A 14,164-nucleotide genomic window follows, 5' to 3' on the forward strand; every position below is an offset into this window, starting at 1 on the left:
ATCTCTACTCCAAGCACAAGAGACAATTTCAGAGCTTGAAGACCAGTCTTTTGAACTAACCCAGTCAGACATACATAAAAAAAATTTCAAACGAATGAACAAAGTTTTAGAGAAATATGATATTATGTATAGTGACCAAACCTACAAATTATTGGCATTCCTCAGAGAGAAGGAGAAAAAGTAAGCAACAGGAAAAACTTATTTGAAGGAATAATTCAGGAGAATTTATTTAATCTTGTTAGAGAGGTAGACAAGATATAAAAAATACAGAGACCATCAGAGAGATACAATACAAAGTAAACATTACCAAGGCATATGGTCAACAGACTGTCCAAGGTTAATGCTAAATTAAAAACCTTAAAAGTGGCTAGAAAAAAAGGTCAGATTACATACTAAGGGAAAATTATCAGGCTAGCAGTGAAATTTTCAGAAGAAACCTTACAAACCAGAAGAGATTGAGAGCCTTTTTCAGCATTTTTAAAGAAAAGAAATGCCAACCAGGAATTTCATGTTTTGCAAAACTAAGCCTCATAAGTGAAGGAGAAATAAAATATTTTCCAGACAAGCAAATGCTAAGGGAATTTGTTAACAATAGACCAGCCTCTCAAGAGTTCTGTGAGTTTTAAACAAGGACATGCAGGAACAATACCTGCTACAACAGAACACACTTAAGTACATAGCCCACAGACCCTAGAAGGCAATCACACAATGGAAACTACAAAGCAATCAGCTCAAAACTTAATGACAGGATTAAAACCTAATGCGTCAATATTAACTGTGCATGTAAGTGGTCTAAATGCCCCCATTTAGGAGGCACAGAGTTGCATTTTGGATTAAAAAGTAAGACCCATGCATCTGCCGTCTTCAAGAGACTCATCTCACATGTGATGACACCCATAGTCTCAAAGTAAAAGGTTGAAGAAAAACCTATCAAGCCAACAGAAAACAAGAAAAAGCAAGGGTCACTATTCTTATTTCAGATTGAACATGTTAAACCAACAACAGAAAAATAAAATACAAAGAAAAAATACAAAACAAATATCTGATAAACAATTCAATTCAACAAGACTTTTCTAAATATATGTACACTTAACATTGGAGCACCCAGATTTATAAAACAACTACTTCTAGACCTATGAAAAGACATAGCCACACCATAATAGTGATGGACTTCAACACCCAACTGACAGCATTAGACGGATCATTGAGGCAGAAACCTAACAAAGAATTCTGGATTCCAATTTGGCACTTGATCAGTTGGAGCTAATAAACATCTACAAACACTTTCTTCCATAAACTACAGAATATACATTCTTTTTATCTACACATGAAACATCCTCCAAGATTGAACAAATGCTAAGCCATAAAGCAAGTTTCAGTAAATTAAAAAAAAAAAATCAGAATCATATCAACCATATTCTTGGACCTCAGTGTGATAAAACAGAAATCAAAACCAAGAAGGTCTCCTGAAACCACATAATTACATGGAAATTAAACAAGTTGCTTCTGAATGTCTTTTGGGTAAATAAGTAAATTAAGGCAGAAATCAATTTTTTTTAAATAAATGAAAACAGAGATCTACCATACCAAAATCTCAGAGATGCAGCAAAAGCAATGTTAATAGGAAAGTTTATAGTGTTAAATGCCTACCTCAAATGTTAGAAAGATCTCAAATTAACAATCTAACATCACACCTATAGGAACTTGAAAAACAAGCACAAATTAACCCCAAGGCTAGCAGAAGAAAATAAATAACTAAAATCAGAATAGAACTGAAAGAAATTGAGACCCAAAATACGTATTAAAAAACAACAAAATCAAGAATTGATTTTTTGAAAAGACAAAGAAGATGAATAGACTGTTAGCTAGATTAATAAAAAAAATACACAGAAGATCCAAATAAGCACAACTAAAAACAATGAAGGTGATATCACAATTGATTCCATGGAAATACAAAACATCTTCAGACACTGTTATGAAGATTTGTATGCACATAAACTAGAAAATCTAGAGGAAACTGATAAATTCCTAGAAACCCACAATAACCAAAGATGGAATCAGGGAAAAACTAAAACCCTGAACAGACCAATATTGAGTTTCAAAATTGAACCAATAATAAAAAAAATTAACTAAAAAGAAACATTCCAGATGGATTCCTAACAGAATTCTACCAGATGTACAAAGAAGAGCTGGTACTAATTCTGCTGAAACTAATCTAAAATTTCAAACAGGAGAGACTCCTCCTTACTAATTTTATAAATCTGGCCTCACCCTGATTCCAAAACCTGTCAAAGACAACAAAAAAAGAAAACTACAAATCAATATCCCTGATGAACATAGACACACAAATCCTCAAAAGTACTTGTGAACTAGTATTTTGTATCCAGCAGCACATGAATTTACTATAATAAATTAGGTTTCATTTCTGGCATGCAAGGTTGGTTCAATATACACAAATCAGTGAATGTGATTTACTACATAAACAAAATTAAAAACTGTGTAATCTCAATAGACAAGGAAGGAGACTTTGATAAAATCCAACATCCCTTCATGATAAAAACCCTCAGCAAAATAGGCATCAAAGGGACTTACCTCAAAATAATAAAAGCTGTTTATGACAAACCCACAGTCAACATCATACTGAATGGGCCAAATCTGAAAGCATTCCCCTTGAGAACTATAACAAGACAAGGATGTTCACTCTCACCACTCCTATTCACCACAGTACTGTAAGTCCTAGCCAGAGCAATTGGGCAAAAGGAAAAAAAAAATAGAAGCTATCAAAATAGGAAAAGAAGAAGTTAACCTATCTCTCTTTACTGATGATATGATTCTATACCTAGAAAACCCTAAAGATTCTGCCAAAAGGCTCCTGGAAATAGTAAATTACTTCAGTAAAGTTTCAGGATACAAAACCAATGTATGAAATTCAATAGCATTTCTATAAACCAATAATGTTCAAGGTGGGAGCCAAATTAATAAAACAATACCATTTACAATAACCACAAAAATACCTAGGAATACATCTAACCAAGGAGATAAAAGATCTCTACAAGGAAAACTATAAAACACTGGTGAAAATTTATAGATGAAACAAATATAAAAACATCTATGCTCATGGATTGGAAAAATCAGTATCATTAAAATGGCCACACTTCCTAAACAATCTACAGATTCAATGCTATTCTTTTTAAACTACCAATGTCATTTTCTTCAGAAAGTTAGAAAAAAACTATTCTAAAATGCATATAGAATCAAAAAAATAGTCTGAATATCCCAAGCAAAAAGAACAAAATCAGAGGCATCACATTATCCAAATTTGGACTATAATATAAGGATATAGTAACCACAACAGCATGGTACTGATACAAAAACAAAACAAACACACACACAAAACAAACATACACCAATGACAAAGGTTAGAGAACCCAAAAATAAAGCCATACACGTACAGCCATCTGATCGTCAACAAAGCTGACAAAAATTAGCAATGGGGAAATGACAACTTATTTAATAAATAGTGCTTTGATTGCTGGCCAGTTATACGCAGGAGAGTAAAATTGGATCCCTACCTTTCGTTATATGTGAAAGTTAACACAGTTTAAATGTAAGATCTCAAACTCTAAGAATCCTAGGAGAAAACTTAGGAAACACCATTCTGGACATCAGCCTTGGGAAATGATTTATGTTTAAGTCCTCAAAAGCAACTGCAACAAAAACTAAAATTGACAGGGAGACTTAATTAAACTAAAGAGCTTCTGTACAGCAAAAGAAACTATCAACAAATAAACAGCCAAACCCACAGAAAGGGAAAAATATTCACAAACTATGCATCCAACAAAGGCCTAGTGTCCAGAATCTATCTCTATCTCTCTATCTAAATTAACACAACAAGCTAAAACAACCCCATTAAAAACTGGGCAAAAGACAGACACTTCTCAAAAGAAAACATTCAAGTGGTCAAAAGACAAATAAACTAAATGAAATGGCAAACCTAAATGCAACCACACTGATATTGAAATAAATGTAATTCTTCTAAATACAGTGATCAATGGACTTTCTACAAAATAATTCACTTTAAATATAAAGATACAGATAGGATAAGTGTTTTTTTTTTTTTTTTTGAGACGGAGTCTCGCTTTTCCGCCCAGGCTGGAGTGCTGTGGCCGGATCTCAGCTCACTGCAAGCTCTGCCTCCCGGGTTCACGCCATTCTCCTGCCTCAGCCTCCCAAGTAGCTGGGACTACAGGCGCCCGCCACCTCGCCCGGCTAATTTTTTTTTTGTATTTTTTAGTAGAGACGGGGTTTCACCGTGTTAGCCAGGATGGTCTCGATCTCCTGACCTTGTGATCCACCCGTCTCGGCCTCCCAAAGTGCTGAGATTACAGGCTTGAGCCACCGCGCCCCGCCAGGATAAGTGTTTTTAAAAGACAGTGCCTTAGTCCATTCAGGTGCTATAACAAACTACCATAGACTGAACGAGTGACTTGTTAACAACAAAATTTCTTTCTTATAGTTGTCGAAACTGGAAGTTGAAGAGATCAAGGAACCCACAGATTTAGTGTCTGGTGAAGGTCTGTTTCCTGTTCTTAGAGTGCACTCTTCTTGCTGTAACCTCAGGTGACAAAGGAGGCAAAGGAGTTCTATGGAGTCTGCTTTATAGGAAACTTACCCTATTTATGAAGTCTCCACCCTCATAACCTAATCACCCTCTAAAGGCCCCACCTCCAAATATCATCTCATTGCTGATTAGATCTCAACATAGGAATTTTGGAAGTAACTCAAGCATTCAGTCTATACCAGAGGGAAAATGTGATACCATAAAAGAAAAAAGGCACTTGTCAAAATAAAGCTTGAACAGAAATTTTAGTATTAGAAATACTGTACTCTGTAACAAGAAAAATTAGGAACAAAAAGAAAAATGACATAGTAATATAACAGCCAATTTACTAAGAATACATGAAATTTGTAAGTGTGTATGAACCTATCGAGAAGTTATTACATGAAGTAAAATCTGATAGAACTAAAAGTATAAAGAAGCAAATCCAACAATTTTCATTAGAAATGTTATTATTCTGTGTTAGTAATCTTCAGAACAAGCAGAAAAATAGGAAAATAGGAAGGATATAGAAGATCTGAACAACATTTACAATGAATTCGATCCCTTTGATTTTTATAGGTGGCTCTATCAAAAGCAACAAGAGATCACTTATTTTAAGTGCATAATTTTGCAGTTAACTGTGTTCACAGAATTGAACATTTGCCAAGATAGACTATATTCTGGAACACAAAATTCAACAAATTTAAAAGACTAGAAAACATCCAAATTATAGCTTTTTAGCAAACCAGAATAATAACTGAAATCAGTAACAAAAAGAGGTCTGAAAAGTTTACAAATATTTAAAAGTTAAACATACTTCTTAAAAAAAAATCCATGAGTCAAGAAAAATTCAAAAATAAAAAATCCAAATAAACATTTATATATATATATATATATATATTATATATATATTTAAATTTATATATAAAACCTTGTGGGATGCTGGTAGAGCAGTGCTCAGGGAAAAGCTTATGTCATTAAATGCCTCTGTTAGAATACATACTAATGTTTTAAGTCAGTAATCACTCCTTTTATCTAAAAAGAAACTAGAGACATAAGAGCAAATTTAAACTCTAAGCAAATACAATAAGATAAATAATAAAAATACCAGAAATCAATTAAATTGAAACAAATAGTAGAAAATACAATAAACTAAAGCTAGTTCTTTGAAAATATCTAAACACAATGACTAATAAAATGTAAGAAAATCCAAATAATGCATATCATGAATGAAAGGAGGTGAAACTACTACAGACATTAAAAACACTAATCAGGAGTAATTTCATACATCTTTATGATAATAAATTCGTTATCTTAATAATACTGTCTCAAGTAGGCCAATTCTATAATAACACAAAGAGTTCACTATGAAGAAACTGATAACCAGAAAAATCTTATCTATAATAATTAATTTAATTCTTACTTTTAATAACTTTCAAAAATAAAACCTCAGGACAAAATGGCTTACTTATTATTCCTACCAAATATTTTAGAAAAAAATCATATCAATGATGTACAAATTTGTGAAGAAAACAGGATGCATGTGCGTATTCTGAACTCATTTTATAAATCTAGAATGGTCCAAAACAGACTCAAACACTAAAGATCACTACATACCAATATACCTATGAATATGGATGTAGATGCATGACTGTAGATGTGACTTATGAATGTAGAACATTCAGAAGGTTAACAAATAAAATACAAAAATATGGAGAATAATGCATCATGATCAAGTACTATTTATCCTAATGATGCAGAGATTTACTATTTAAAAATCAATTAATGTAATTTATCATATCAACAGAATAAAAAAGGTATCATCTCAATAGACACTGAGTAACTATTAAAATGAATTATCTGTTTATTATAAAAGCTTTTAAAACAAAAAATAGAAGGGAAAATCAATAACTTGATATGTTATGATGAGAGACTGCGTAATCCCCTTCTAAGATTGAAATGAAGAAAGGATGTTTTCTCTTACCTGTTTAATTCAATATCATATTGGAGGTCCTAGGCAGTATAAAAGGGCAATCAATCAATAAGGTATGAATTGGAAAAGAGAAAATGAAACTGTCTCTATCAACAGATGGTATTATTTCTTGCATAAAAAGTATCAACCAATCAACAAAAAGACCCTTGAACTAATAAATATATTTAACAAGTTTTTAGTATATAATATCAATATTTTAAAAAATGTTTAAAAATATTTACATACTATCAATGAAAAGCTTGAATTGAAATTTTAAAAACTAGCCTTCAATACTTATGTGTGTAAGTAGTAAAATATGTGGAGAATCTTGCACTGAAAACTGCATTACAGTGATTTAAGGAATCACTGTATACTTAACTAGAGAGTTATACTGAGTTCACAGATTGGAAAACATAGGATTCTTAGATGGCAGTGCTTCCCAAATTGATTCATGGATTTAATGAAAGCCAAATCAAAATTTCAACAGAAGTTTTAGTAATTATGAACAAATCGATTATAAAGTTTATATGGAAAACCAAAGGCTTGAAATAACAAAACGATTTTGAAAAGTGAGAATGAAGCTGTAGAATTCATATTCCCTCATTTCAAGACTTAGTATATATTTGTAGTACTCAAGACAGTGTGCCATTAATAAAGGAATAGATACACAGACCAATGAAGTAAAATAGAGTACAGGAAAAGTCTCTCTCTCTCTCTCTCTCTCTCTTTCTCTCTTCTCTCTCTCTCTCTCTCTCTCTCTCTCTCTCTCTCTCTCTCTCTCTATATATATATATATATATATATATATATATATATATATGTGTGTGTGTGTGTGTGTATATATATATATGCTCCCAAAAATGATCTATATTGTGTATCTCACACAAAAATGACTACAAATTGATCATTGACTTTACTGTCAAACCTAAAACTAAAAAATGTTATGGTCTTAGGCAAAGAACACAAATCATATATCTTTAACATGAAATAAATGACAGGATCTAGAAAGAAATAAATATAATTAAAATGTAACACTTCTACTCTTTGAAAGGCCCCACTAAAATAACAAGTAGACCTGACAAAGACTCAGAAGGAAATATTTGCAAAACTTATAGCTGACAAAGTACATATATAACAAACTTTCAATCTCAAGAACTAGAAAATGAATAACCCGATTAAAACATAGATGAAAGATTTGAAAAATATCTCACCAAAGAATATATACAGGTGGCAAGTAATCACATAAAATACATTCAACATTGTATAATATATGTTATAATATATAATAAAAGGATGTTCAACATCATATATTGACATATACATATATGTAGTTATTTTACATTCTCTACTGTTGTTTGGATGTTTGTGCCTCCTCTAAAATTTGTGTTGAGACATAATCCCCAATGCAACAGTGTTAAGAGGTGGAGTCTTTAGGAAGTAGTTAGGTCATGAAATTAGCCATAGATGGGATGGGGAACCTTATATAAGGGCTGGAGAAACCTAAGTAGACCCTCTTTTGTTCTACCACATAAGAACACAGTATTCAAATTACGATCTTGGATGCAAAGCCTGGGCCTTCATCAGACACCAAACCTGCCAATACCTTGATCTTGGAATGTCCAGCTTCCAGAACTGTAAGAAATGTATTTCTATTATTTTAAAATTACCTGGTCTCAGCAAGAATACAGAACAGCTGGAACACTGTACATTGTCTAGTGAGCACAAAAATGGTACAGCCATTCTGAAGTTAAACATATAAATATCATATGATCCAGGAATCTCACTCCTAGGAAATAACCAAAGAGAAATACAAACTTATTTTCACACAAAATCCCGTAAGCGAATGTATGCATTGACTTTATTCACTATTGTTGTCATTTGGAAGTAATCCAAATTGACCCATGTCTACTATGAAATACTATTCAGCAATAAAAGGAACAAAACTATTGATACATGGAACAACATGGATGAATCTGAAATCTGTTTTCTTAAATGAGAAAATTCAGACTCAAATATCTAACACCAGTTGTATGGTATCCTAGAAAAGGCAAAATATAGAAACAGAAAACAGATCAGTGGTTGTTGGCAATTGTGGAGTGGAGGAGGAATTTATTACAAAAGTACAACAAGAGGAAAATTTTGGGGGTGGTGAAACTATTTGGTTTTTTGATTATGGTAGTAGTTATATGATTGTATGCTCTTGTTAAAATTCAGAACTGTAAAAATGTAATTTTACTATTATAAACAAGTTTAAAAAGGGAATAAATATCATATAATAGGAAGTGACAATGAAATTATGAGTCTAGTAAATAAGACAAGAAACGGACTTTCTAGCTGGGTATGGTGGTACACGCCTGTAGTTCCAGCTACTTGGTGGGGTGAGGTGGGAGGATTACTTGAGCCCGGGAGGTTGAGGCTGCAGTGAGCTATGATTGCGACACTGCATTCCAGCCTAGGCAACAGAGTAAGACCCTGTCTTAAAACAAGAAAAAAAAGAAAGAAAGAAAATAAGAAGAAGTGAAGATTTTCACTGAGGCAATATTTGTGGAAATAAACAAACATGAATAGATTCTAGGTGTGTTTTTCGAGTTTCACTGACAGGTTTTGCCATGTTTGCATGTCATGGTTGAGGGAGAATGATAGCAGAGTAGCATCTAGTTTTTGTCTTAATCAGTGGGATGAGTCTTAAGGTAATTTACTGAGAACAGAGAAGGGAGGATAGGTTGACACACAAACATTTTCAAGTGTATTTCAAAAACTTTATTAAATGCCTACTCAATATCAGTATGTGCATTTTACCCACACAAATGAACCTATCCAATAGAAATATTCTTAATTACTCAAGGTAACACACATGCACACGCGCACGTGCATGCACGCACACCCCCATACACATACACACAAACATACCCCAGCCTCCGCTACTAAAGATGAGAGGATAGTGTAGTTAACCAGGAGGTTATAAGAGTTCAGATAAAGATTTTCCCCTGGCCTGGTAACAGAAGCACAAACTTCATATCGAAGACAGTCTTTGGCCTGAGCCTGGAAAAACAGGGAAGATCTGTCTCCTCTGAAAACAGGACTATCATAGAATCCCCTTTGCATGCCAACATTTGTATTTGTTTATAATGAAAACAATTAAAACCAGGTATATGCAAAACTTTGTGAACAGTAGTGTGCCATGTAATAATTGTCTGTCCCACCATTACTGTTGTTAATGTGCGCATTATAATTCCCTCAATCCATGCACTCTTGCTGTTAAACCTGGGTTTTAAAACCAACATGTATAATAGGATAGTGTTTCCTGATACCAGAATCAAATACCATAGTGATGTCAATCTAACACATATTTTATGCTGTGGTATGTGTCATTGCTTTGGTCAGCATGTAATTAAGAAGCAGGACAGGTAATGGAACAGAGTACTGGTCTGGGACTGGGCAGATTTGTGTTCTGGATTTATACCTTCCATTAATTAACTCTGTGACCTTGGGCAAGGCTCCTTCTCTCTCTGGTCCTCAGATTTGCCATCTGTGAAGTAAAGATGCTGGATAACATGCTCTCCAGGTCCCTTTCCCATATATCGTTGTGTGCAATTATCTGAGCTGAACTGACCAAAACATTTCAAAGAGAACTTGCCGAAGACTTTATAAGCACATGGCAGAGCCAGAAGAGAAAGCTTTCAGCAGGAGTTCTCACAAATTTGAGCCCTGTGGATTAGTGAAGGGAACCCGACACAGCTGCCCCAGGCCAGGGGGATGCACAGGGCTGGATTGAGGCTGTGTAAACATCTGGCCCTGAGTGGTGACAATTTACTGAAGAAGATAATATAGCAGATTGGTCTGGACTGAAGCTATTATTTCGGAAGGTTATGAATCCCAAGCCCTCAGACTGGGCAGAACAGATTTTATAGACAAATAAATTTTATCAATAATAATAACAATAGTAGTCCAGTAGTTATTGTAATAATAGCTGGGTTAATTGTGTGTTTACTGTCTTCAGCAGTCAGACACTATTAAAAGAAGTTTCTGTGCATAAACTCAGATAATCTTCTCAGCTCTGTATGGCACATACTATTATTACCCCAAATTTACAGATGAGGAAAATGCCCAGACAAGTTAAGTCTGTGGCTAAAAGTCACACACTAATAAGTGGTAGAACCAGATTTTTAAATTGAAGCAGTCTATCTCTTTAGTTAGGGATTGCATTCACTGTGCTACAAAACACACACACACATACACACACACCTTTTCATAGAGACATATGTTGTTAAACATAGAGTACATTCACAAAGTATAGTTCTCTTTGGAGAACTATACTGTTTACCCAAATTCAAACATTTTATCTTTATTTTTTAAATTTTTACTTTTATAGCATTTTACAGTAGCGTACACCTGCTTCTGGTTCACCCCTTGACAAAACTAGGCATATCCCTGGAGACCCTGCTGAAATGCCACCACAAATTACATTACTGACTCCTTTAGTGGAAGTAATTCTCTGATCTTCTGCTTTCCCACACCACTTTGAGTGTGTTCTTACCATTCCTACTCTTGTCAGCTTTATTTCAGTGATTGTTTACGTAGGCTCATGAAGTCTGCTTATGAAGTAATGAGTGTCCCAGGCTTGAGGCTGATGTTCCACACACTTTGATATACCCAGTCTTTTCTAATGTTCCTGGAATAAAGTAAGTGCCTGGTAAATGTTTTATGAATGAATGAATGAATGAATGAATGAATGAATGAATGAATAGAAAAACACATCATTTCAAATGACCCTTCCGATAAACTCGTGAGCTAAGCAGGCAGCATTCATCATCACCATTTTCCAGAAAACGCAATGTGGCTCAAAGAAGTAAAACGTATTCTCTAAGTTCTCTCCAGTAACCAAAAACGTAGACCAGACTGGAAGCCTAAGTCTTTTGACTCAGTCCAATGTCCTGCTAGCGTTGTTACAATTCTCCCAGGAACCTGGGAGAAATGTGTGAAGATGTGAGCTCTTGGAGGTACTTTCAGGCTGGGAATAGGGACTGCAAACTCCCTGGACAGTTGTTTCTCTGCTTTGCACTGCTTGCACACCATCCAAAAAATAAGGCATAAATAACGATGGAGATTCCAGCTTTAGGGTTCTTTCATTCACTTGCTCACTCATTCATTCAATAAAATTTTGTTCTTTGAGTACCTACTGATTTTCTGCTTCTTTTAGACTATAGCAAAACAAAAATAGATGAAGTCCTTGTTCTCATGGAGCTTATGTTTCAGCAGGGAAGACAGAAAATAAGTATATTTGCATGCCAGATATTATTTCTATTTTTTCTATCCACCAATAATAGACACTTAGAGAAGATCTGGGGAGTAGATAACAGGAAAAGTAGATGAAAGGAAAATAATCACCCATAGAAGTTGAGGCAGTCAATTGGGCAGACAGCCAAGTTGGAGTTTGCAGCAGCGACCAGGCTATCTCCTATGCATGCACATTCTTGTGGTTTTGCTGGCACCTTCTTTGCAATTTTAGTCCTTCTAAATTTCCTGAAAGTCATCTAAGACTTTGTCTAATCTTTGTTCTCCCAGACCTTCCAATGGTTTTCAATGCGTTTCCTCTATTAAAATTTTTCTTCTTAAAATAACTACAGAGTTCTCTGCTTTCCTGATAGAACTTTGAATTATAATGTTAGGTAACACTAAATTCAGTGAAATGTGAAGAAGTAGAGTAAGTGGATAAAGTGTGGTAGCGAGTGAAGTGCTTGATTTCAGAGATCACAGAAACTTTGACTGAGGATGTATCATTTTCAGAGAGACCTGAATCAAGAGGCCATGTCGATACCTGAGGTAGTACATTTCACTCCTAGATGATGACAAAACAAGAGACAGACTGTGAGTACAAAATTGCTGTCTTCATGGAAAATCTTCAAGACAAATCTGGCTGTAGGAGTGTGAGAATAAGGAAAATGGGTAGAAGATGAGAGATTCAGGGCTCCATTCATGGAGAGCCTTGAGGGCTATGGCAAGACATTTGGATTTGATACTCTAAAGGATTTAGAGAAGAGGAGTGACATGAAGGAATACGGATGGAGCACTCCACCCCATGTCAACAGAACCTGCGTTAGTTTATCAACGGTGCTGCCATATTAACAGCTAATATATATGCAGAATTATAAAGTTTACAAAGTGATTCTGTATTATTCCTTCATTAGATCTTAACATTAACCCTGCTGTGTTAATATTCTGGTTTTACTGGTTAGGAATCGGAAATTATGAGAACTTGAATTGTGGACCCGAAGTAAACGGGAAAGTGACAAAGCTGAGCATCAAATCCAGGTTTCCTGGGCCACAGTCAAAGACGCATTCTGTGAGGTCACAGGTGGCTTTGTTTTTTTCTTCTTTTCCCTTTCCAACTTTTAGGTTCATGGGTTATATGCACAGGTTTGTTATATAGGTAAGTTGTGTGTCCTGGGGGTTTGGTGTACAGATGATTTTGTCACACAGGTAACAAGCATAGAGCTTGATAGGTAGTTTGTTCATCTTGACCCTCCTTTTAACCTCCACGCTCCTGTAAGCTCCAGTATCTCTTCCCTTCTTCATTTCCATGTGTACTCAATGTTTAGCTCCTACTGGTAAGTGAGAACATTCATATTTGGTTTTCTATTCCTGTGTTAATTTGCTTAAGACAACAGCCTCCTGCTGCATCTATGTTGCTGCACAGGACATAATTTCTTTTTTATGACTGTGTAGTATTCCATTGTGTATTTGTACCACATTTTCTCTATCCAATCCATTATTGATGGGTATTTAGGTTGATTCTTTTTTTTTTTTTTTTTTTTTTTTTTTTCTTATTATACTTTAAGTTCTAGGGTACATGTGCACAATGTGCAGGCTTGTTACATATGTATACTTATGCCATGTTGGTGTGCTGCACCCATCAACTCGTCAGCACCCATCAATTCATCATTTATATCATGTGTAACTCCCCAATGCAATCCCTCCCTCCTCCCCCCTCCCCTCTCCCCATGATAGGCCCCAGTGCGTGATGTTCCCCTTCCCGAGTCCAAGTGATCTCATTGTTCAGTTCCCACCTATGAGTGAGAACATGCGGTGTTTGGTTTTCTCTTCTTGTGATAGTTTGCTAAGAATGATGGTTTCCAGCTGCATCCATGTCCCTACAAAGGACGCAAACTCATCCTTTTTTATGGCTGCATAGTATTCCATGGTGTATATGTGCCACATTTTCTTAATCCAGTCTGTCACAGATGGACATTTGGGTTGATTCCAAGTCTTTGCTATTGTGAATAGTGCCGCAATAAACATACGTGTACATGTGTCTTTGTAGTAGAATAATTTATAATCCTTTGGGTATATACCCAGTAGTGGGATGGCTGGGTCATATGGTACATCTAGTTCTAGATCCTTGAGGAATTGCCATACTGTTTTCCATAATGGTTGAACTAGTTTACAATCTCACCAACAGTGTAAAAGTGTTCCTATTTCTCCACATCCTCTCCAACACCTGTTGTTTCCTGACTTCTTAATGATTGCCATTCTAACTGGTGTGAGATGGTATCTCATTGTGGTTTTGATTTGCATTTCTCTGATGGCGAGTG

This window comes from Rhinopithecus roxellana, chromosome 2 (assembly GCF_007565055.1).
Source record: "Rhinopithecus roxellana isolate Shanxi Qingling chromosome 2, ASM756505v1, whole genome shotgun sequence".
In the NCBI taxonomy this organism is placed as follows: domain Eukaryota; kingdom Metazoa; phylum Chordata; class Mammalia; order Primates; family Cercopithecidae; genus Rhinopithecus; species Rhinopithecus roxellana.